At 41.2% G+C, this 21,792-nt stretch overlaps 1 protein-coding gene and 1 pseudogene across 20 annotated transcripts in view; one reads left to right on the top strand and one right to left on the bottom strand.

Annotated features, from left to right (window-relative positions):
* ATP11C (ATPase phospholipid transporting 11C (ATP11C blood group)) overlaps positions 1-21,792 on the bottom strand; it is a 179,652-nt gene that overhangs the window by 126,958 nt on the left and 30,902 nt on the right. The gene's annotated exons all lie outside the window — the stretch shown is intronic.
* Positions 6,055-6,166, top strand: LOC145537314 (U6atac minor spliceosomal RNA; annotated as a pseudogene).

Raw genomic sequence — 21,792 nt, 5'->3', positions numbered from 1 at the left:
CCTTGAAAAGTCATGATAATGGTTCTTTTGGAAGGAGGGCAGGCTTATGGTCTATCTGGATGGAGATATGAGATACGCTTGCCCTGTAGTATCGTGTGTGCACTCAGTTGTGTCTGACTCTCTGCAACCCCATGGACTGGGACTCACCATATTCCTCTGTCCATGGGATTCTCCAGGCAAGAAATACTGAGAGTGGGTTGCCATTTCCCTCTCCAGGGTATCTTCCTGACCCAGGGATCAAACCCATGTCTCCTGTGTCTCTTGCACCAGCAGGCAGTTTCTTTACCACTAGCGCCACCTGGGAAGCCCAGCTTTCTATTTGTTCTGTTAATTTTTGAGAATGATATTGAAACTCCAACTAAAAATCTTAATTTATCTACTCAAAAAATACCTGTAACATATAGTGGAACTATATGTAACTTTGCTCTGTATTTTCCAAGTTTCCTGTAAAATGTGTTATCACACTTTGATAATTCAAAAAAAGAAAAAAAAAGAGATGTGTATAAACATACATAAAGGAGAAGCTCTTTAGTGAAATCAATGACTCAGCAGTGAAAGACAGAAGTAAATGGCTAATATCCCAAGTGAATTATTCCACTAAAAGGGAAGAAAAGATCTGTAAGACAGTGGCTGTTGAGTCAAAGAGCTTCCCAACCTGATCAACAGAAGTCAAAGGAGGGGACTGTACCATGCAGCCATGTTACAGTCATGTGTCTGGGGCATATTAGGTATATGCAACCTACAGAAGAATTATAATAGAAATTTGAAGGTGAGAGAGATGGGCCAATGAGAAAGAGAAGAAAGGTATTCCCTACTAGGTCAGAGCACAGTGGAGGAGTAAGCGATTTTACTTATGTAAAAGCCAAAATGAACTGTTCTTACTTGAGAAGAGTTGGATACCAGCAACTGTGTGAGAGAGATTAATTACAGAATGGGCCAGAGAAGCCCACGCTCCTAGGGAACAGGCCCTCACCAACTTTTAAAATATGCACCTAGAAATATTAAGAGTTTTACCCTTACACCCTAGCTTCTTTAACTATGAAAAAGTGAAAGTGAGTCACTCAGTCATGTCCGACTCTTTGTGACCCCATGGACTGTAGCCCACCAGGCTCCTCTATCGATCAGGATTCTCCAGGTAAGAATACTGGAGTGGGTTGCCATGCCCTTCTCCAGGGGATCTTCCCAACCCAGGGATCAAACCCAGGTCTCCCACATTACAGGCAGACTCTTTACCGACTAAGCCACCAGGGAAATCACTCTTTAACTATATAATAATAATAAAACCTAGCTACCATTTATTGAACAAATACTCTATGCCAGGTACAGTCTAAGCCCTCAGCATATCCACTTGGTGGAACCCTCAGTGAGCCCAGGATGTAGGTGTCAATGTTCATCCCTTTCTTACAAATAAAGAAACATGTGTCCTTTCAAGTGGCACCTATGGAGAAACAAGACATGAGGAAGAATGCAGAGGACAGAACTGGGCCTGGGCAAAAAGGAGCGCCTGCCTCAGACACAGTCCAACCCAGGTCACCAGGGCAAAACATTACATAGGGATTAGGAGTAAACCTCCTGTTGCCAATAAAGAGTGCTTTTTGAGACCTTATCCTTGGCATGTCTACCTCCTCTGGCAACATGTGGCAGAGGCAGGCGGTTGGTAGTGATACTGAGATTTGGGATCCTGGCCAGCTCCCTGTTTCCTTTCATCAGAAATATGGCCAACATCTGGCAGCTTCAGCAAATGTCAAAATGAATGAGTCTCCACTAATTCATATGTTACAAACTGGATTGTCAAAATTGGTCCAATTCCATTACAGAATTACAGTTCAGCTGCACTGAACACTAAATACCTATAAGCCATTAGGTGGGCCTTTTAAATCTCTTTGCTCTATGGAAATTTCTATTCTGGTAGCAGTTATAAGAGATTTGATCTTTATCATACTCTTCCTGGCGGCAGTAAAATTCCATTTCCATCAACTCCGTTTCCTCTCAGAAAAGAAATCTCTCAGGAAATACTCAAAACATTGTTTTTAACAAAGTTCTCAAATATGAATCATTTTCAACTACCAGGAAAAAACCCTGCCCCCACTGTTTTGCATCGTAATATACTTTCCCTAAAATGACAGTTTTTGGGCAAGACATACTTATTTGACTCGGCTCAAGCAGTTCACTCTGCCTCAACTATCTCCTCCCTCAATCTGCTTGTCCAAGTCCTACCAACTCATTCATTGCTTCAAAAGATTATTTCCTGAGCACCTACTAGTTTTTCAGATGGCAGGGGTTCAAGTAAGCGTATCAGAAATTAACAAGGCAGAGATTTGGGAATGATCCCTGTAGACAGTGAGCCCATCATCTGACATGCTGAGAATTTCCTTCAAGGAAAAATTTCCTAGAAGAGAAAACATTTAAAGTTGGTCCTTTAAATACAGGCAGGAGGAATTCAACGTAAGAGGAAAGGCATTTACAGAGGCTAAGAGGAAGGCCTCCAACGACAGGGAGCACAATTGAGCTGCTACCTCAGAAATTCATTCCTAATGTTTGTGCCAAAGGCACACTTTCAATGGGTTGCATCTGACCGATGAATGAACACAGCAGGGGCAGGACTGTACTGACCTTTGAACTTTGGGACTCCCCCAAAGGCTTTTCTGAACCTCCCTTCAACTGTACAGCAGTCTGCAGAGCTTCCGCCCAAGCTACTCTGTCTCCTCTTCACTAGGGGTCAGACTTGCATCATGGACTGGCATCATGGGCACGCCCACCCTTCCCATCCCCTCGTCTTGCCACATCTCTCACACAGGTGGTTGGTTATAAAATCCTTGCCTGTTTCATCCTAAATTTCTCCTTCTAAGAGGACTCAGACTAACACAGCATTCCAGACAGAGGGCTCAGCATGAGTAAACACCAAGAGGCATGAAAAATCAAGGTGTGCTCCGAGGACCTAAAAATATTAAGATTTTACCCTCACACCTTTGCTTCTTCTATTGTATGATAATAATAATAAAATACGCTATGCCAAGCACAGTCTAAGCCCTCAGAATTCATTCTGGTTGAATCCTCACAGCAAGCCCAGGATGGAGGTGCTGATATTCATCCCCCTACTACAAATGAAGAAACCTGTGCCCCTTCAAGTGACACCTGTGGAGAAACAAGACATGAGTGAGAATGCAGAGGACAGAACTGGGCCTGGGCACAAAGCTCGCCTGCCTCATGCACAGTCCAACCAAGATCACCAGGGTATTGAGATTTGGGACCCTGGTCAGAGGAGTGGGTATGGAGGGAGAAGCTAGAAAAATAAGAGAAGGCCTTTTCTGTCCCGCTAAGAAGCTTGGACTTGGGCCTCTGAGAAACAGGGAAACATCAGAAAGTTTTAAGCGTGGAAAGATCATGTACTTTCAAAAGACTATCCTGCTGGCAGAATGAAGAATGGACTGGAGGAAGCAAAATGGAATCATGTCTATGTTCCCATCTTGTCTGTTGGCTTGTCAGGTCTAAAGAGTAGAATAGTATTCTTTGGTTTGTTTTGCCTTAATCTTTATGTCCCTATAATGATTAGAAAAGTATTTAACACAAAGTCAAACTCAAGAGGCTGCACCAAATCTACCAGGCTGGGCCACACCTCACTGCTGTGCTTAGTCGCTCAGTTGTGTCCAAGTCTTTGTGATCCTATGGACTGTAGCCCACCAGGTTCCTCTGTCCATGGGATTCTCCAGGCAAGAATACTGGAGTGGGTAGCCATGCCCTCTTCCAGGGGATCTTCCCAACCCAGGGATCAAACCCAGGTTTCCCACATTGCAGGCGGATTCTTTATGGTCTGAGCCACTAGGGAAACCCTTCACCTCACTGCCCAACATTTTAATTAAAACCGTCCCAAAAGTTTAATGACCAGCCTTTGAACATTCCTCCTAGGACACTGGAAGTCTCTAACCAGTCTAGAAAGGGAAAGTTACACATATGAAACACAGAAGGTCTTCTCCAAACCATCTCCACGAAACTACTTGGTTCATGAACTCTCTCTGAAGCTGACATCAGTCACATTTGTTGATCCTAATTGTGGGGACAAAGGTAGTCATTAAACATTTAGTTTTCAAATGGTTTACTAGGTCAATAAAGTTTAGAGAGCCAGATCAGGCTTAAGGCCCAGAGGTCTTATGCAAAGAACACTGGACAAAAATCAAAACTGGGTTCTGGCGCAATATCCAAAGGTGATCTTTGGGAAAACATATCCCTTAGGTCAATTTTTTCATCATAAAGCAGAAGTAAGACCTACTGTACTTAAGGTGTAAATTAAATTAGAAGTTGTGGTTAAGGCGCAGGTGCTTTGATAATATGTAAAATATTATGTATCATGTAAATGTGTAATATGACAATACAGTAATATGTAAAACACTTCATTTTCACTTAAAAATTTGTTAAGAGGATAGATCTCAAGAGTTCTCAACACATACACACAAATAAACATAAGGCAGGAGGAGATTTTCTTGGAGGTGATGGATATGTATATTATCCTGATTGTGGTGATAGTTTCAAGGGTGTATGGATATGTTTAAATCCATCAAATTGTATACATTAAATATGGGCAGTAGCACTCTGTATAACAATCACACCTCAATAAAGTTGTTTTTTAAAAAAAGAGGACTACTGACTGCCAATCCTGATTTGCAATAACACCAAGGGATGGTATGATATTATCCCCCAAATTCCCAAAATACAATTGATTTTCCTTTCCTTTCGTCTGTCAAACAGAATTTTCAGTTGGAAGTGTACTGCTAGGAAATCAAAGAATAATGAGAATCAATTCCCAAAAGGCTATAGATTGGTGATGCTGGAGCCAAAAACCCTCCTTAGGTTCTGGGCAGTAGAAAGCTCACTGGATGACAGCTTGATTTCCTTTCTCAAGAGTCAGCCTTTTTCTCACTGATACCTCCTGACCTGACTGACGAAACACAGAAGAAACTGTTGGGCTCTACTTGTGATAACCAAAATAACCTTACCAAAAAAAGCAATCATTACCTCCAAACAGCCTGAAGTGGTTTCTGTCAGAGAAGAGAGTTTTGATGACTCAGAAACTGTCAGATCTGCATGAGCGAAGGGACTCAAGCTGGCCATCATTGGTTGGCTGCTCATGTAAAATGAAAGTGGTCTCTCTGGTCCTCGGGGCCAAGACAACCACTTCCAGATCACATGTACAGACACACAAGCATGCAATCATTTCCACGGCCCAAAGCATTCAGCAGGAGGTTTTAAATCAAACTTGCAAACTGATTTAGTAAAGTGAGTATTGTTTTGGCTTAGGATGTGAGTAAAAGGTAGAGGAAACCAAGTCCATTCTTTAAAAAAAAAAAGACTTGCTCTAGGCTATTTTGGCAAAAGAATTAAACTACATAAATCATTTTCCAAAACCAAATTATTTCCAGTTATAAGGTATGTTTAATGGTAGGAAATCAGTAATGAGGATAGTAATGGACACCATCATATTGAGCACATTCTATGTGTGTGGCACTTTATTCTTCATAACAACACAAGCTAACAGTCTACAATTTAAATAATAATTATAATAAAAAAAAGAGTCTCAGAGATACAAATGTGCCACAAATCAAATAAATGACAGAGATATGATGTCAACCAAGATATCTAAAAAGTTCAGGTTTTTAGATGGCAATGAAAGATGGTGGAACATTTCTCCCTTTCCTAATCTCAATCAGTCTCTCCTCTATCACCCTCCCTGCAGTCTTCCACCTAGGACCTGGTTCCCTGCCCCGGCCTCCCCTGCCACATGCAGGCACTCATTTCCAGGGAGAGGTATTAAAATGTAATGGGCTTATCATGAGTTTTTAACCAAACAAACCTGTACTTAAGTTCTGAGTGTGCCATTGACCAGCTCTACGACTTCAGTGGTACGAATTGCTTGTTGGACCTCAATTTCCAATTAAGATTAAATTAACATACACATTGCCTAGTATTAACACACACATATTCATTATATTTGTTGCCTTTCCCCTCACTCCCTTTTGATAGTCGAAAGACCAAATAAAGATGAAGAACAGCATTCTACACGCATTGTATCATAGGTAAGGTTAGCAAGGATGGAAGTGGTCCTAGTAACCTATATAACACTCATATGTTCAGGAACTGCCAACAACTATGCAGCATCTAGCCATGATTTTTATCCATAAAGTATAAGAGAATAATATACTATAGTCATTTGGGATTTGGTCTACACATGTGAGGTTGGTTCATAATTCTTAACGCCATTCACAATATCAACAGTCTAAGGAAGAAAATCTGTATGTTTATTTATATGGATGCAGAAAAAACTGTGATGTTCATTCGACAGCCATTCACAATTTAAAGAAAGAAAAACACACTTAACTAGAAATAGAAGGGAACTTCCTCAGCCTGAAAAAGAGCATCTGTGAAAAAACCTACACCTCATACTTAATGGGGAAAGAGTGAATGATTTCCCCCTAAGATCAGGAACAAGGCAAGGAACCCATTCTTACTATTTCCATTCAACAGCCTACTAGATGGAAGTCCTAGCTAATGCTGTAAGGTACAGAAAATAAAGATACACAAAATTGGAGAGGAGAAATAAAACTGTCTTTATTCACAGAAAACACAATTATCTACATAGAAAATCCAAAATAATCCATAAAAAAGTTAGTAGATCTAATAAGTGACTTTACCAAGGATGGAAAACGTTAAGACCACTATACAAACATGAACTGTATTTTTGGATATATTAATGAACAAATGGGAGGCTGAAATTTGGACAAGCACCATTTGCAACAGAACCAATAAATACACAATACTCAGGAACCAATCTAACAAAGTATTATAAGATTTATATGTTGAAAATTACCAAAAACAGACAAAAAACAATGATGAGAGAAATCAAAGACATAAGTAACTGGAGAGTGACAGTGTGTTCATGGATTAGAGGACTCAACATCATCAATACTGCAATTCTCTTCCAAATGAATTTATAGATTCCATTCATCCCTAATTCAGCATTCAAGTCAATGCTCCATAAAATATAAGCCAACTTCTTCCTGAGAAATTTACAAGATAATTCTAAAATTTATATGGAAAAACAATCTAGGATAACCAAGACAATTTTGAAAAAGAAACAGCTGAAGGATTCAAAACAACTGATTTTGAGACTTACTATAAAGGTACACTATTCAAGACAGTGTGATATTGGTAAAAAGATAAACACATAGATCAATGGAATAGAAACTGACCCATATATATACAGGCATACCCTGGAGAATACTGTGGGTTTGGTTCCAGACTAGTACAAAAAGAAAATATTGTAATTAAGTGAGTCACACAAATTTCTTGGTTTCCCAGTTCATATATAAGAGTTAAATTTACAGTATACTGCAGTCTATTAAGTGTACAATAGCATTATGTCTACAAAAATGAAAACGTACATACCTTGAAATATAAATAAAAAAATAAATAAAAATAAAAAATACTTTATTTTTATTGTAAAAAAATACTAACCATCAACATAGTCTTCAGCAAGTTGTAATCGTTTTGCTGGTGGAGGCTTTGAAATATGATGAAAATTACCAAAATGTGGCACAGAGACAAGAAGGGAGGGAGCAAATGCTGCTGGAAAAAAATGGAGCTGACAGATTTGTCTGATGCATGCTTGCCACAAAACTTCAATTTGTCAAAAACGCAGTATCTGCAAAGTGCAATAAAGCAATGTACAAAAAAACGAGGTATGCTTATATATGGTCAACTGGTTTTTGATGAAGATGTCAACTTAATTCAACAGACAAAGGATAGTCTTTTTGTCTTTCAACAAATGATGGTGTAACAATGGGACATATCGAGATTTTAACAAAAGAACCTCAACTCAAACTTCACTCTATACATACAACTTGAAATGGATCATAGACTGAAACATAAAACCGAATGCCACAAAACGTTTAAAATAAAATAGAAGTAAATCTTCGTGATCCTAGGTCTGGTAATTATTTCTTATATAGGACAGAAGTAGCACGAACCATAAAAGAAAAGATCGATCAACTGAAGTTCATAAAAACTTAAAACATTTTGCTCTTTAAACAGTAAGAAAAATTAAAATGAAATAAAAAGACAAGCCACAGACTGGAATTTTAAAAAAATGGCACAGTCACTTTGAAAAACAGAGTTAAACACACATCATAAGATCCAGCTATCCCACTCTTTGGTATTTACCTAAGAGAAATAAAAATATATGTCTACACAAAAGCTAAACTACAAATGTTTAGTCACTTTATTCATAATCACCGCAAACTTCAAACTATCCAAATGGCCATCAACTGGTGAAAGGATAAACAGATTGTTGTACATTCATATAGAATGTAATAGAAGGCAGCAAACTAATGATAAATTCAATGACATGGATGACTCTCAAAAGCATTATACTAAGCAAAATAAGCCAGACTTGAAAGGCTACATACTTTGATTTCACTTATATGAGGTTCTCGGAGAAGGCAATGGCACCCCACTCCAGTACTCTTGCCTGGAAAATCCCGTGGACGGAGGAGCCTGGTAGGCTACAGTCCATGGGGTCGCTAAGAGTCGGACACGACTGAGCGACTTCACTTTCACTTTTCCCTTTCATGCACTGGAGAAGGAAATGGCAACCCACTCCAGTATTCTTGCCTGGAGAATCCCATGGACGGCAGAGCCTGGTGGGCTGCTGTCTATGGGGTCGCACAGAGTCGGACACGACTGAAGCGACTTAGCAGCAGCAGCAGCGTATGAGGTTCTGGAAATGACAAAACTATAGGGACAGAAATCAGAGCAGTGGTTGCCAAGGGTGGCAATATAGAGAGGAGACTGACTACAAAGAAGCATGAGGAAACACTTTGGGTGATAGAAAAGTCTATTATCTTGATTTCAGTGGTGGCCATGAGCTATGTAATTTTGTCAAACTTCATAGACTTGTATATGCCTGAAAGTGCAAGTCGCTCAGTTGTGTCTGACTCTTTGCGACCCCATGGACTATAGCCTGCCAGGCTCCTCCGTCCATGGAATTTTCCAGACAAGAATACTGGAGTGGGTAGCCATTCCCTTCTCCAGGGGAGCTTCCCAACCCAGGGATTGAACCCAGGTCTCCTGCATTGCAGGTGGATTCTTTACCGTCTGAGCTGCCAGGGAAGCCCTTTACATGCCTAAAAAGGGTGAATCTTACTTTATGTAAATTATATCACAATAAACCTAAAAGAAAAAGGTATACTATCTCAGAAATGGCTATTTCAGGCAGAGATCTACATCTAATAGAACTAAAAGTGCTGGGTTTTGACTAAAAGTTTAAGATCCACAATTAAAGAAGAGGAAGATAAGGAGGACAAAGTTCATGACAGTTTTGTGTGTCTTTCACTGCTCACTGATATAATTATGTACAAAGGGGGCTCTAGTAGGAAGGTGCTAATTGTGTAATTTAGGAACAAAATACTCCATTTGCTACTTATTTGAAACACATCAACTTAAAATGATAAATGGCCATTAACTGTCCTCACCAATTGCTTGAGTTTGTAGATGACTCTTCAAAGGACTGCTTAACAAGACTTGTTCAAGTACTAATTCTCCTCACTTTACAAATGTTCTGATTTATCAAACAAGAATGAAGCCATTTTCATTTTGTACAATTTCTCTTGATTAGAGTTTTGAAGAGACACAGCTTATCTTGGCAGCACAGGCTGCCAGGTGGGAGAAGGTGAAGAGTTGTCCAACATCCCCCCCACCCCTGAAGGGCCTTTCTCCCTGTTGGGTAGGCTGTTTGGTGATAGATCCCTGGGTTGGGAAGACCCTGTGGAGGAGGTCATGGCAACCCACTCCGGTATTCTGGACTGCAGAATCCCATGGGCGGAGGAGCCTGGTAGGCTACAGTTCGTGGGGTTGCAAAGAGTTGAACACAAATGAGCAATTAAGCATTTGGTGATACTTGCAGGCAGGTGTTTGGTTGTGGCTAAGCCAGTGAGCGTGGTCATAGGTTGGCAGGGAGCTATAGTCAAAATTGTGGTAGGAGTCTTTTTAAGTAGCACTCGCAGTGCTCCAAGGGAGACCTAAAGTGGAAAACAGACACCACAGAAAACTTGTACTCATTTCTTTACTTATCCATTCACCCAACAAGTACTTATTGACTGCCCATTCTGGGCCAGTCTCTGTTAAGGCTAAAGACAGAGATAACTGCCTGGTCTAGAGTAGTTTATCTTTGCGTGGCAGGGGTGGAGTGCATAAGGTGTAATAGCAGCCAAAAGGTCAAAGTACAACTTAATGGAAAAGGGTCGAGTTGTAATTTATTCCTCCCTGTGTACCATTTGGAGAAGGCAATGGCACCCCACTCCAGTACTCTTGCCTGGAAAATCCTATGGATGGAGGAGCCTGGTAGGCTGCAGTCCATGGGGTCGCTAAGAGTCGGACACGACTGAGCGACTTCACTTTCACTTTTCCCTTTCATGCACTGGAGAAGGAAATGGCAACCCACTCCAGTATTCTTGCCTGGAGAATCCCAGGGACGGTGGAGCCTGGTGGCTGCCGTCTATGGGGTCGCACAGAGTCGGACACGACTGAAGCGACATAGCAGCAGCAGTGTACCATTTTCCATCAGGCTTTTACAGTGCTCTGGAGTTCATGGTGAAGATAGACTGGCAGTCATTCTAAGTAGCAGGAACAACATATGTGAGAGAAGTGTAAGCATGATGTAGCCAGGAAACTGCACGAAATCTGGGAGCACTGAGAGCCTGATGAAAAATGGTGTGTATGAGACTGGAGAGGTAGGCATGCACCAGAAGGCTTTACAAGTTATGCCTTAAGAATCAAATGTCTAAAAAAAAAAAAAAAGAATCAAATGTCTGTCCCTGGGTGAGACAATGGGGGACCTATTAACAAGGAAGTAACAAACCAAGATTTGCATTTAGAAAGATGATCTCAAGGGCAAGTCAAGGATAGACAGAGGCAGAAAGGAGATTCCTCTCTTCACTGAGCAACTGAAAAAGTGGTGGACCAGAAAGCTGATGTTAACTGGAGCAACAGAAAGAGCCTCTCCAGAACCAACCTTCAGTCATGAAGGAGAAAGGACCCCTCCCCCACACCCACTGCAGGTCTCTAGTTAGCAATCATGATTGTTTATTTCTCTATTCCCTCTAGAGTAGCAGCTCCCTAAGGGCAGGAATGGTGACAAACACACACACACACACACCTGCAACGCCTGGCTAAAAGTAGACCTTCAGTAACTGTGTTGACTAAATAAAGCAATGAATGAGTTGATAGTTTTGGGCCCAAGAAACCACTTGAGAGCTGTCAAAAACATAATTGATGAGCTATTTTACCATCATATGGAAAGTTGAACTAGATGTCTCTGAAAGTCTCTTCCAGCACAAAGATTTTATGATTTGAGGCTACTTCCTGTGAAGGTAACAAGTGGCTGAAATGGGGATACATGAGATTTGTTCTAAAGAAAGACAAAAAAAGTGATCCAATAAAAAAATGGCAAAGGTTGGGTTTATGATATCAGGGAAAAACCAACTAACGCAGCTAAAAGCTGATCAATTTTTACAAAGAGAATGGAAAACGCTGTTGTCATAATTAAGCTTCTAAAGGCAGGCAGTATGGTAGATCAGGCTCCATCGTCCCTCCATACTGGAGGAGAGGTGCTTGGAGATGGACTCAGAAGTAAGCTCTAGGAGGAAATGCAAGCAGGCAAGACAGTGTGATTGGAAAAGGAGAGTGGGCAGCACCAAGCAGAGGTCCAGACAGGTAGGTGATCAGTGAGTGAGCATCGGGATACTCAGCAAGGAGAAAGCAGACAATATGAGAACAGGTAAATCTGGTAAAAAGCAATTGAGTCAATGAGCATCTTCATCAACGATGGGCAGCAGAGCCCCAAACATCAGCATGGGTCTAAGCAGAGTTCAAGTCCCTGAGAGGCATGGCTAAACGAAAGCATGTTTTTACCTTTAGAGCAACTAAGGTACCAACCACTGTACCCAGACAAGGACTTCACCAAGGGGCCCAGGTTCTGCACGGAAGTATTGAATACAGTTCAGTTCAGTCGCTCAGTCGTGTCCGACTCTTTGCGACCCCATGAATTGCAGCACGCCAGGCCTCTCTGTCCATCACCAACTCCCGGAGTCTACCCAAACTCATGTCCATCGAGTCAGTGATGCCATCCAGCCATCTCATCCTCTGTCGTCCCCTTCTCCTCCTGCCCCCAATCCTACCGCATAGGGTCTTTTCCAATGAGTCAACTCTTCACATGAAGTGGCCAAAGTATTGGAGTTTCAGCTTCAACATCAGTCCTTCCAATGAACACCCAGGATTGATCTCCTTTAGGATGGATTGATTAGACCTCCTTGCAGTCCAAGGGACTCTCAAGAGTCTTCTCCAACACCACAGTTCAAAAGCATCAATTCTTCGGTGCTCAGCTTTCTTCACCGTCCAACTCTCACATCCATACACAAGGCCAGTCTTAATCACAAGGAACTAGGCAAGAGCAGCCTTACAAAAACACAAGTACACACAGTCAGAATGGCACTAGCAGACATGCTGATCTGCTGAGGTTTCCAGATTTTCTCCAACTCAGGACAGCCTGGGACCCAAAGCCTCATTCAGGGCTGACCTGCCCCAACTCTGTCCTCTGGAGAGCAGTGAAGACGGGGAAGTCAACTGGCCCTCGTGACAACAGACAGCCTAAGGCAAGGCCACGAGCAGAGGAGACTGGCAATGAAAAAGAAATAGCAAGTCTGTAACATGGGAAGGACCAAGGAAGAGGACTATGGAATTCAGTGTATAGTGATCTCTGTTCACCCACCACCATGTTCTCTACCTACCACCACTTCCCTAGTCCTGAATATATATCTTAAAAAGCTCTCATATGTATTAGCTAGAAAGCTATTTTTCCTAATGCACTGCCTCATATCATACCATGGAATTGGGCGCACAGCCCATATTGCTACTCTTGTTTCCCATTCTGAACAACAAACTTATAAGGGGGTATAAGCAATGCTCTCAGAGAAGGCAATGGCACCCCACTCCAGTACTCTTGCCTGGAAAATCCCATGGACAGAGGTGCCTGGTAGGCTGTAGTCCATGGGGTGGCTAAGAGTCGGACATGACTGAGCGACTTCACTTTCACTTTTCACTTTCATGCATTGGAGAAGGAAATGGCAACCCACTCCAGTGTTCTTGCCTGGAGAATCCCAGGGACGGGGGAACCTGGTGGGCTGCCGTCTATGGGGTCGCACAGAGTCAGACACGACTGACACGACTTAGCAGCAGCAGCAGCAAGCAATGCTCTGGCCTAACCACTCCCACTATGTGGATGAAAATCTGAGGGCCACAAGGGGAGACAGAGAAAAAAACTACCCCCCAAACTACACAAGTAGTGGCAGAGCCAGATGTCTCTGCTCCTTTCATGTTTGTAGTGTCATCGGCTCTGGTAGAAATGTCTGTTATTAGGAAGCAAAGTTGAGTTAAATGCATTCATTCCTAATTTTTAACCCTTCCCACTGAGCTCACACACAGCCCAACAGAAAACGATACACGTTGGTTGATACATAACAGGATGGGAATGCACTAGAGGTCATACAATTTAGATTATCCAACTCCAAAGCAACACAAAGCCTCAAACAACACCATCTGATTCTGAGATTTTGCTGCTGTGGAGAATTAATCAAATTCATCCTAGAGGCTCATCTGGTGCATGCTCATTCCTTGATATCAAAACTCCCTAACAAATTTCAACACAAGATGTTCTGGTGACTTCTATTCCTAGTACTTTCTGATCCAAATCCGTTACCGTGACTAGCATTTGAGGAAAGTAAATAAGCAGGAGGTTGCTTGATCCCTAATATCTATATAATCCTATGTACTTAAACAAAAGCTGGGAAGTACATAGAAAGGGTCTCATTTCCACTGTTACTTCTGAATATGAAATGAGTGAAAAGAGAAGGTAAGAAAGTCTAATTTAAACTGGTAAATCATGAATAATTGAGATGTCATAATATTTGAAGAGTGTGGTTTAAATTATTTAACAATATTCATCAGTGGTCAAACAGAATTTTGTTGAAAAACTCAGTATATTTAGAAAAGCTAAACAAATATACACCGTACACCAACAACTTGACCTTGATCAACTTTTGTTACCTACAAACTACTGGCTATGCCTTAAATAAGGTTCATTTCTCCGATCCATAGAGTGGGCCTTGGGGGAAAAAAACCGTAAAATTTACCTAAAACCATGTTTTCTTTAACTCAAAGTAACATCTGTTGAATGAATAAATGAAACAAAACATATTCCCTTCCAGAATCACAGAGGTAGAAAAATCAGTAAAAATCTCTTAAAAAAAAACTTCACAGCGAACAAACCTGACAAATGCTACCCCAGCCAAGTGATCAATTAACATCATCAATGAAAAGTCATGTTGACACTATGCATGGCAGATAAGATGTGATGAGGACAGCCCTTCACTTTTCCAGTCTTCTTCCAAAAAAGCCATAATCTGTACCTCATCTTGAGAAAAACATCAGACAAATCTTATTTGAGGTATCTTCTACAAAATCTCTGGGTGGTACTCCTCAAGACAGTCAATATCATCAAAACCAAGAAAAGGGTGAGAAACTGTCACAGCCAAGAGGAGTCTAAGGAGACAGGATGACTAATTATGGTATGGTATCATAGGTGGGGTCCTAGAACAGAAAAAAGAACATTAGGGAAAAAGTGAAGACACGTGAATAAAGTATGGACTTCAGTTAGTAATAATGTAACAGTATTGGTTCATTAATTTTGACAAATGTACCATTACTAATATAAGATTATAAGATAATAATAAGGGTGAACTCTCTGTACCATCTTTGGAAATTTCCTATAAATCTGAAACTATGCTAAAATGAAAAGTTTACTTAAAAAAAGTTTAAAACAAATTCTAAAAATAAGTGGGATTCTTCCATACTTATTTGTACAGATACAGATATATATGAGATATTAGACAGTAACATTAACAAATTAAGAGTCTAAATCTAAATATTGTTTAACTCTTTTGGGTTGGGGGGCATGTCTCTCAAGTGGACAGAGTCCCCTTAGACCTTATTAGTCAAAACTTGGGTTAATAAATGTACACAGGTAAAAATTCCCCAATTTTTCCCATCTGCCTTGCAACAGATGTATTATCTTCAGTTATCTGAAATATATCTAATTATAATGAGGCATGTGGCTTGCTATTTTCTCTACTCAAGAGTCAATCTAGAAGCCAAAACCACTAATAATATACTCAAGGCTAATTTCAGCAAAAAGTTTATTGTCTACTTTCTATGTGCCTTTCACTCTGGAACAATCTTTCTGAGAAGTGCTTTAATTGTATTTTAGGAGCCAAGGACATGAAGTAGGGATGCGGTGAGGAAAAGAGTAACTGGGGCTGCTGGAGACAATGTTCCCATGGAGCTAACCCTGGTCATCAGTCTCTGAGCAAGGACTGTCACTTGCTTTAATTCCTTCTCCCTCATCCTTCACTCCCTTTAAATCTGGTGATTTCTAGGAATGAACCTTCTTTATGACATATGCTGTGTATTATTTGGTTTGAAGAAGCCTTGAGTTTGTGAGGTAAAGCAATGCTCTTTTTCAAAGCTCTCAGTTCTTAAAATATCAGAACTTGCAAAAAGCACATGCAGGGTTGTCATTATCCCTTCAGATCAATAGCTCAGTCACTGCGATGAGGTATTAAAAAAGGAGTTAGGAAGACAAGCAAATCTTTTGGGCTGCATCTATTCTGGCAGAAGCAGCACAGTGGAGAGGCACCAACATATTAAAAACCATTTTAGCAAGTGAGTTCTTGCCAAGCAAAAGAAAATCCTGGGCCACTCTATCTACCCAAATGTTTTCATTGAGGTTTTAGCTAGCAGGCAATTAAATTCTAGGAGCAGCTACAGGCAAACAGATGCTTGGAGGCTAAGGAATAAGAGTACATGTGGGCAACAGCTGGACACAGGAACATTTGCAAAACCACCTTAGGTTCCCCTAACTTCTGCAGAACGAATATTCACTAAAAGAGCCACTTTACTTTGGAATCCCTTCATCAGCTGAAATACATTTCACAATTATAAGCATTTCAAACATGTAAACCACATATACCTGTCTCCTGATTAAAGTAAAACTTAAGACACCAAAAAACAATGGCAAAGGCACCACTCAGTGACAAAGATGTTACTCGTTTCAAAAAAAACAAGCTCTTGAGACTTCTCTAGTAGTCCAGTGGTTAAGACTGTGCTCCCAATGCAGGGGGCAGAGGTTCAATCCCTGGTCAGGGAACTAAAATCCCACATTCCTCGTGTGGTATGGCCAAAATAAATAAAAGCAAAGCACTCCAACACAAGAATCATGAGCATTATCAGTTCTACAATCATTTCCTGGAATTGCAGGGCACTAGATAAAAGTTAGATTCAGGCTGGTGAAGGCTGAAAAATACTATGCAATTTCTAAAGTCCAGGTTTGGGCTGACTGATCAGGTAGACCTTGTTTACATTTTCATTTGATGTCTGGAGACATCAGTTGATAAAACGGGGGTTGGCGTAGGGTAGCAGCTGAAAAGTGGTTTATTAACAGCTGCTGTTGATTAGAAACAATGTACCTAATTTCAAAAGTAGGTTTAAGCTGCACTTATATTTTACTTAGCCACAATCAACCTTCAGTCAGTATCTTTATAGAACCCTGGTTCTCAAACATTATTCAGCATCAGCATCACCCTGAGGGTGTGTTACACCAGACTGTCAGGCCCCACCCTCAGAGTATCTGATACAGTAGGTCTGAATCAGAAGCCTGAGCTTTGCATTTCTAACAGCTTCCAGGTGTGTTGATGCTTATCTTTTGTAAACATTCCAACAACTTTAAAAAGCCTAGGATTGGGACTTCCCTGGTGGTCTGGTGGTCAAGAATCTGCCTTGCAATGTAGAGGACAATGGTTCCATCCGTGGTTGGGGAACTAAAGATCCCACATGCCATGGGGCAACTAACCCCACACAGTCTGGAGCCCATGTGCCACAACTAAAGAGTCCTTTCACCACAACAAAAGATCCTGCATAACCCAACAAAGATCCTGTGCGTCACAACTAAGACCCAAAGCTGCCAAAGAATATTAACAACAAAAAAACAAAAAACAAAAAACACCTAGGATCAATGTAAACACCAAAATAAAATCTAAAACCAAATTTACATGATTCGGGAATTTTTTGCCATTTTTCTTTAGCAACAAATATTTCTTAAGCATTTATTTCCATGCCCAGGACTATACCAGACACTGGCTCTGGGTACAGAGCAGTAAATAAGTAAAACCATACATGCCCTTTTAAATCTTGTTCTAGAAAGGAACAAGATCTAAAATTCTGTGGAAAATTTTTAAAGAGATGGGAATCCCAGATCACCGTACCTGACTCCTGAGAAACCTGTCAAGAGGCAACAGTTAGAACTGGACATGGAACAATGGACTGGTTCAAAATTGGGAAAGGAATATGTCAAGGCTGTATATTGTCACCCTGCTTATTTAACTTCTGTGAAGAGTACATCATGTGAAATCCCAGGCTGGAGGAAGCAGAAGCTGGAATCAAGATTGCCAGGAGAAATATCAATAACCTCAGATACGCAGATGACACAACTCTTAATGGCAGAAAGCGAAGAGGAACTAAAGAGCCTCTTGATGAAACTGAAAGTGGACAGTGAAAAGCTGGCTTAAAATTCAATGTTCAGAAAACTAAAATCATGGCATCTGGTCCCATCACTTCATGGCAAATAGATGGGCAAACAATGGCAACAGTGACAGACTTTCTTTTCTTGGGCTCCAAAATCACTGTAGATGGTGACTGCAGCCATGAAATTCAGACGCTTGCTCGTTGGAAGAAAACCTATGACCAACCTAAAAGGCATATTAAAAAGCAGAGACACTACTTTGACAGCAAAGGTCCATCTAGTCAAAGCTATGGTTTTTCCAGTAGTCATGAATGGATGTGAGAGTTGAACTGTAAAGAAACCTGAGCACCGAAGAATTGATGCTTTTGAACTGTGGTGTTGGAGAAGACTCTTGAGAGTCCCTTGGACTGCAAGGAGATCCAACCAGTCCATCCTAAAGGAGATCAGTCCTGGGTGTTCATTGGAAGGACTGATGCTGAAGCTGAAACTCCAATACTTTGGCCACCTGATGCAAAGAGCTGACTCATTGGAAAAGACCCTAATGCTGGGAAGGATTGGGGGCAGGAGGAGAAGAGGACGGCAGAGGATAAGATGGCTGGATGGCATCACTTGACTCGGTGAGCAAGTTCAAGGAGATGGTGATGGACAGGGAAGCCTGGCATGCCGCAGTCCATAGGGTCTCAAAGAGTCGGACACGACTGAGCGACTAAACAACAACCACAAAGCCAAGAGGCAGATAACAACCAGCTCCAAGATTCATAATGAATTACAATTTCAGGAAGACCTAAGTAGGAGAAGTACAAGGTGCTATGAGACCCTGTTGAGATGGGTAGTCTGACTCAGCAGAAGTCAGGGAAGGCTTCCTTAAGGATGCCTTGAGTTTAGTAATGAAGGAACAGAAACGGGGCCCTTGGAGAAGGATTCCACACAGTGGGAGCAGTGTGCAGGAGGAGGGCAGGGCCCCAAGGGAAGGCCAGTGTGACTGCAGTGTACAAGGCGAGGGGCAAAGGTAAGGGATGTTATCGCACAGGCAGGCAGAGCCTGGTGTGCACAGTAAGAAGCTGAAATCTTGCTCTGTGAGGGGAGCCACTAGGGATTCAGAGCATGAAACTGACTTAAACTAATGTTATGTTTTTAAAAAGTCAGCTGAGCTGCTCTGCAGAGATAGATTAAGCATGGCAAGAGGGGATCCTTGAAATATTCAGGGGGCATAATCTTGGGGATTTGGTGAGGCACTAGGTAAGCTGAAGTGAGGGAGAGGAGGAAAGATTCAAGGGTAATTCCAAGACTATAAAATGCTGTGAAGTGATTAGCAGTGCTTTTCCAGTTTAACTGGAGTTTTTCTCTGTCATGTAGTGTGACAGGCAAAAAAAAATAATGTATTTTATCTGTGTCTAGAAAAGGACTGGACTCAAAAAAACACTTAAAACAGTAGGAGAACACATTAAATGCTTCCCTTTTCCAAGAAGAGAAAATTCCTTTTGAGAGCATTACATATTTAGCTCAAAGTTAACCTTACTGTCTCCTTTCATGACCATGGAAGCAAAAGACTGTCAGGGTCACCATCTCATTCTGTGGTCTGTGAACTACAAAAACATTTTATTTTTACTTTTCTTGTGGCATTTATCACTTTCTGCCTTGTATGTTCATTATGTATCTGTGTATCTTGTCTCCTTTCCTCAACTGTAAATTCTCTAATGAAAGATGAGTGTTAACACGGAAATAAGCCCAGGACAACCTATGGAGTATTGGAGGTGGAAAGGGCATTAGAGAAAGAAAGAGGCAGAAAATTCTTTTCTTTTGTCTCATTAACCCAATGAGTTGCCATTAAAAAAAAAAATGATGTAGAAGTAGGAAAAGGTGCTTATTATGTGTTCTACATTGACATATAACCTAAAGCAGCACTCAAATATAATTAAAGAAAATAATGAAGTACTGGAAACAATCGATTTCTTTAATTGGAAAGGCAACTAAGCAAGATTTTGGATGAGTAAGTGTGAACATGAAAATACTTCCATTCTTTTTAACCACATCCTTAAAACTGCATTGACAGGGGTTTAGTGAAATTAGCCAGAGTTCTACAGCAGACTCAAATCATCAAAAATTCCTACACTTAGAGGGAAAAAACAATCACCCTCCCCACCCCACCCCACTCTGAACTGAATACTACAGAGGGTTTCTTGGTCCCTTCTTTCTCAGGGAGCTAAGCCTACCATCAAAGATCTAAGAAAAAAAATCTCTCAGACAGATGCCTCAGTCCAGGTCCTAGCGTGGTAATTCATCAATTCATTGTTTAAGGCTTTCTTCTATTGCTTGCTCTCAATGAAACTGTAGTATTTATAATGATGCCTTTTCCACTAACCTAAATACTTTCAGATAAGGTCCAAGATTCAGGTGTGTAAAAGCCTACCCTGCATATGGCAACCTCAGAACAACTCAGAACGGTATTTCTTGCTCACAGACTTCAGAGCTTTAAGCAAATGACACCTTCCCAATGAGGGCTTCCTTTGTCGCTCTATTAAAAAATTGCAACTTCTACCACCTGATACTTCCTACCCTTTACCACTCATCTCTAGCATACAAGATATTACATTTATCTTGTTTATTATGTCTCCCTGTCTACTGGTTGTCCCCCTAAATCTGCTCTTCCCTTCTTCCCGAGCACCTGGCTTTTCAGCTACAAACTACATTTTCCTATCTTCCAAAGGCATGTGTTTAACAGTGATGTGTGCAACTTCCTGGTCATTTTCCTAAAGAAGCTTGCCCTGGACCCCTCTTTTCCTCTAGCTGGCTAGAACTTGAAAACCAAATGCTGAGGAAGGCAGAACTGCCCCACTACCCTGGGACCCTAGATGTACGTACATGCTCAGCTGTGTCTGACTCTTAGCGACCCCATGGACTGTAGCCCAACAGGCTCCTCTGTCCATGGGATTCTCCAGGCAAGAATACTGGAGTGGGGTGCCATTGCCTTCTCCAGATGAGCTCATGCAGTAGAAGCTGCCTCTGTCCTGGGTTATTATTAATGCATGCCAGAGACAGAGGGGCTTCCCTGATGGCTCAGATGGTAAGGAATCTGCCTGCAATGCAGGAGACCCGGTTTCAATCCCTGGGTCCCAGAAGATCCCCTGGAGAAAGAAATGGCTACCCACTCCAGTATTCTTGCCTGGAGGATTCCACAGACAGAGAAGCCTGGTGGGCTAGAGTCCATGGGATCGCAAAAGAATCAGATGTGACTGAGCGACTAACTTAACTTTCACTTTTCAGAGAGACAAAGATCTAGCTTTTTCTGGCCATTGTATTTTGGAACTCTCAGCTTCCTCTTTACCCTAACAATACCGTCCCCCATTAAAATCTAAGATGCATGGGTGCCGAAATTCTTGTCTGCTCACCACTGCATCTCTAGCAAGTAGAATAGTGCCTGACATATGGTAGGGTATTTAGTATTTGTGAACTGATTAAATAGACAACTTCATTACCATCACTTCCACATCTTCAAACCACCTTCATGGCTTCAAGAAGTTCAGATTACAAGATGCAAATTGCGTCTAGGAAGTTCCTATAGCCCATTCATTGCCTCGGTCCCCCTCCTCCACTGAGTATGCCCTTCAGCCCCATTTAGCCTCCTTTGCAGTTTCCCAATGTGCCTGGCTCTTGCCCAACTCTGGGCCTTTAAACGACTGGTTTCAGTAACTACTCACAACCCCCACTGCAGAAGTAGACCCTCATTCCTTCAGTTATCTGCTTACATGCTACTTCCTCAGACAGAACTTGCCAGCTACCCTATCAAAAACAGATCCTATTTCTGCTATCTCTGTTTCTAATTCATTTCATTCATAACTTATGAAATGAATAATTAGAATATTTGCTGCCTTATTTTTTAAATTGAAAATTCGATTTTAAGTTCCATAAGGACACGACGCACTTATGTTTTTATTTACTACCCAATCCTGTTTGCTTAGCATAGTGCCTGGCTGGTCATAACAAGGCAATAAAGGGATGAATGAATGAACTCCACTAAAGATGCTGAGTGTTCATTTTTAAATATTTTGAAGTAGACAGGCGTTTAAAGCATACACAGCTCTCCCACAAATATAGTCTTCAAATGCCCTTAACTA

This window comes from Giraffa tippelskirchi, chromosome X (assembly GCF_054371585.1).
Source record: "Giraffa tippelskirchi isolate mGirTip1 chromosome X, T2T-mGirTip1v1.2.pri, whole genome shotgun sequence".
Classification (NCBI taxonomy): Eukaryota; Metazoa; Chordata; class Mammalia; order Artiodactyla; family Giraffidae; genus Giraffa; species Giraffa tippelskirchi.
The sequence above is the reverse complement of the archived record's forward strand: the minus strand, read 5'-3'. Positions and strand labels throughout refer to the sequence as shown.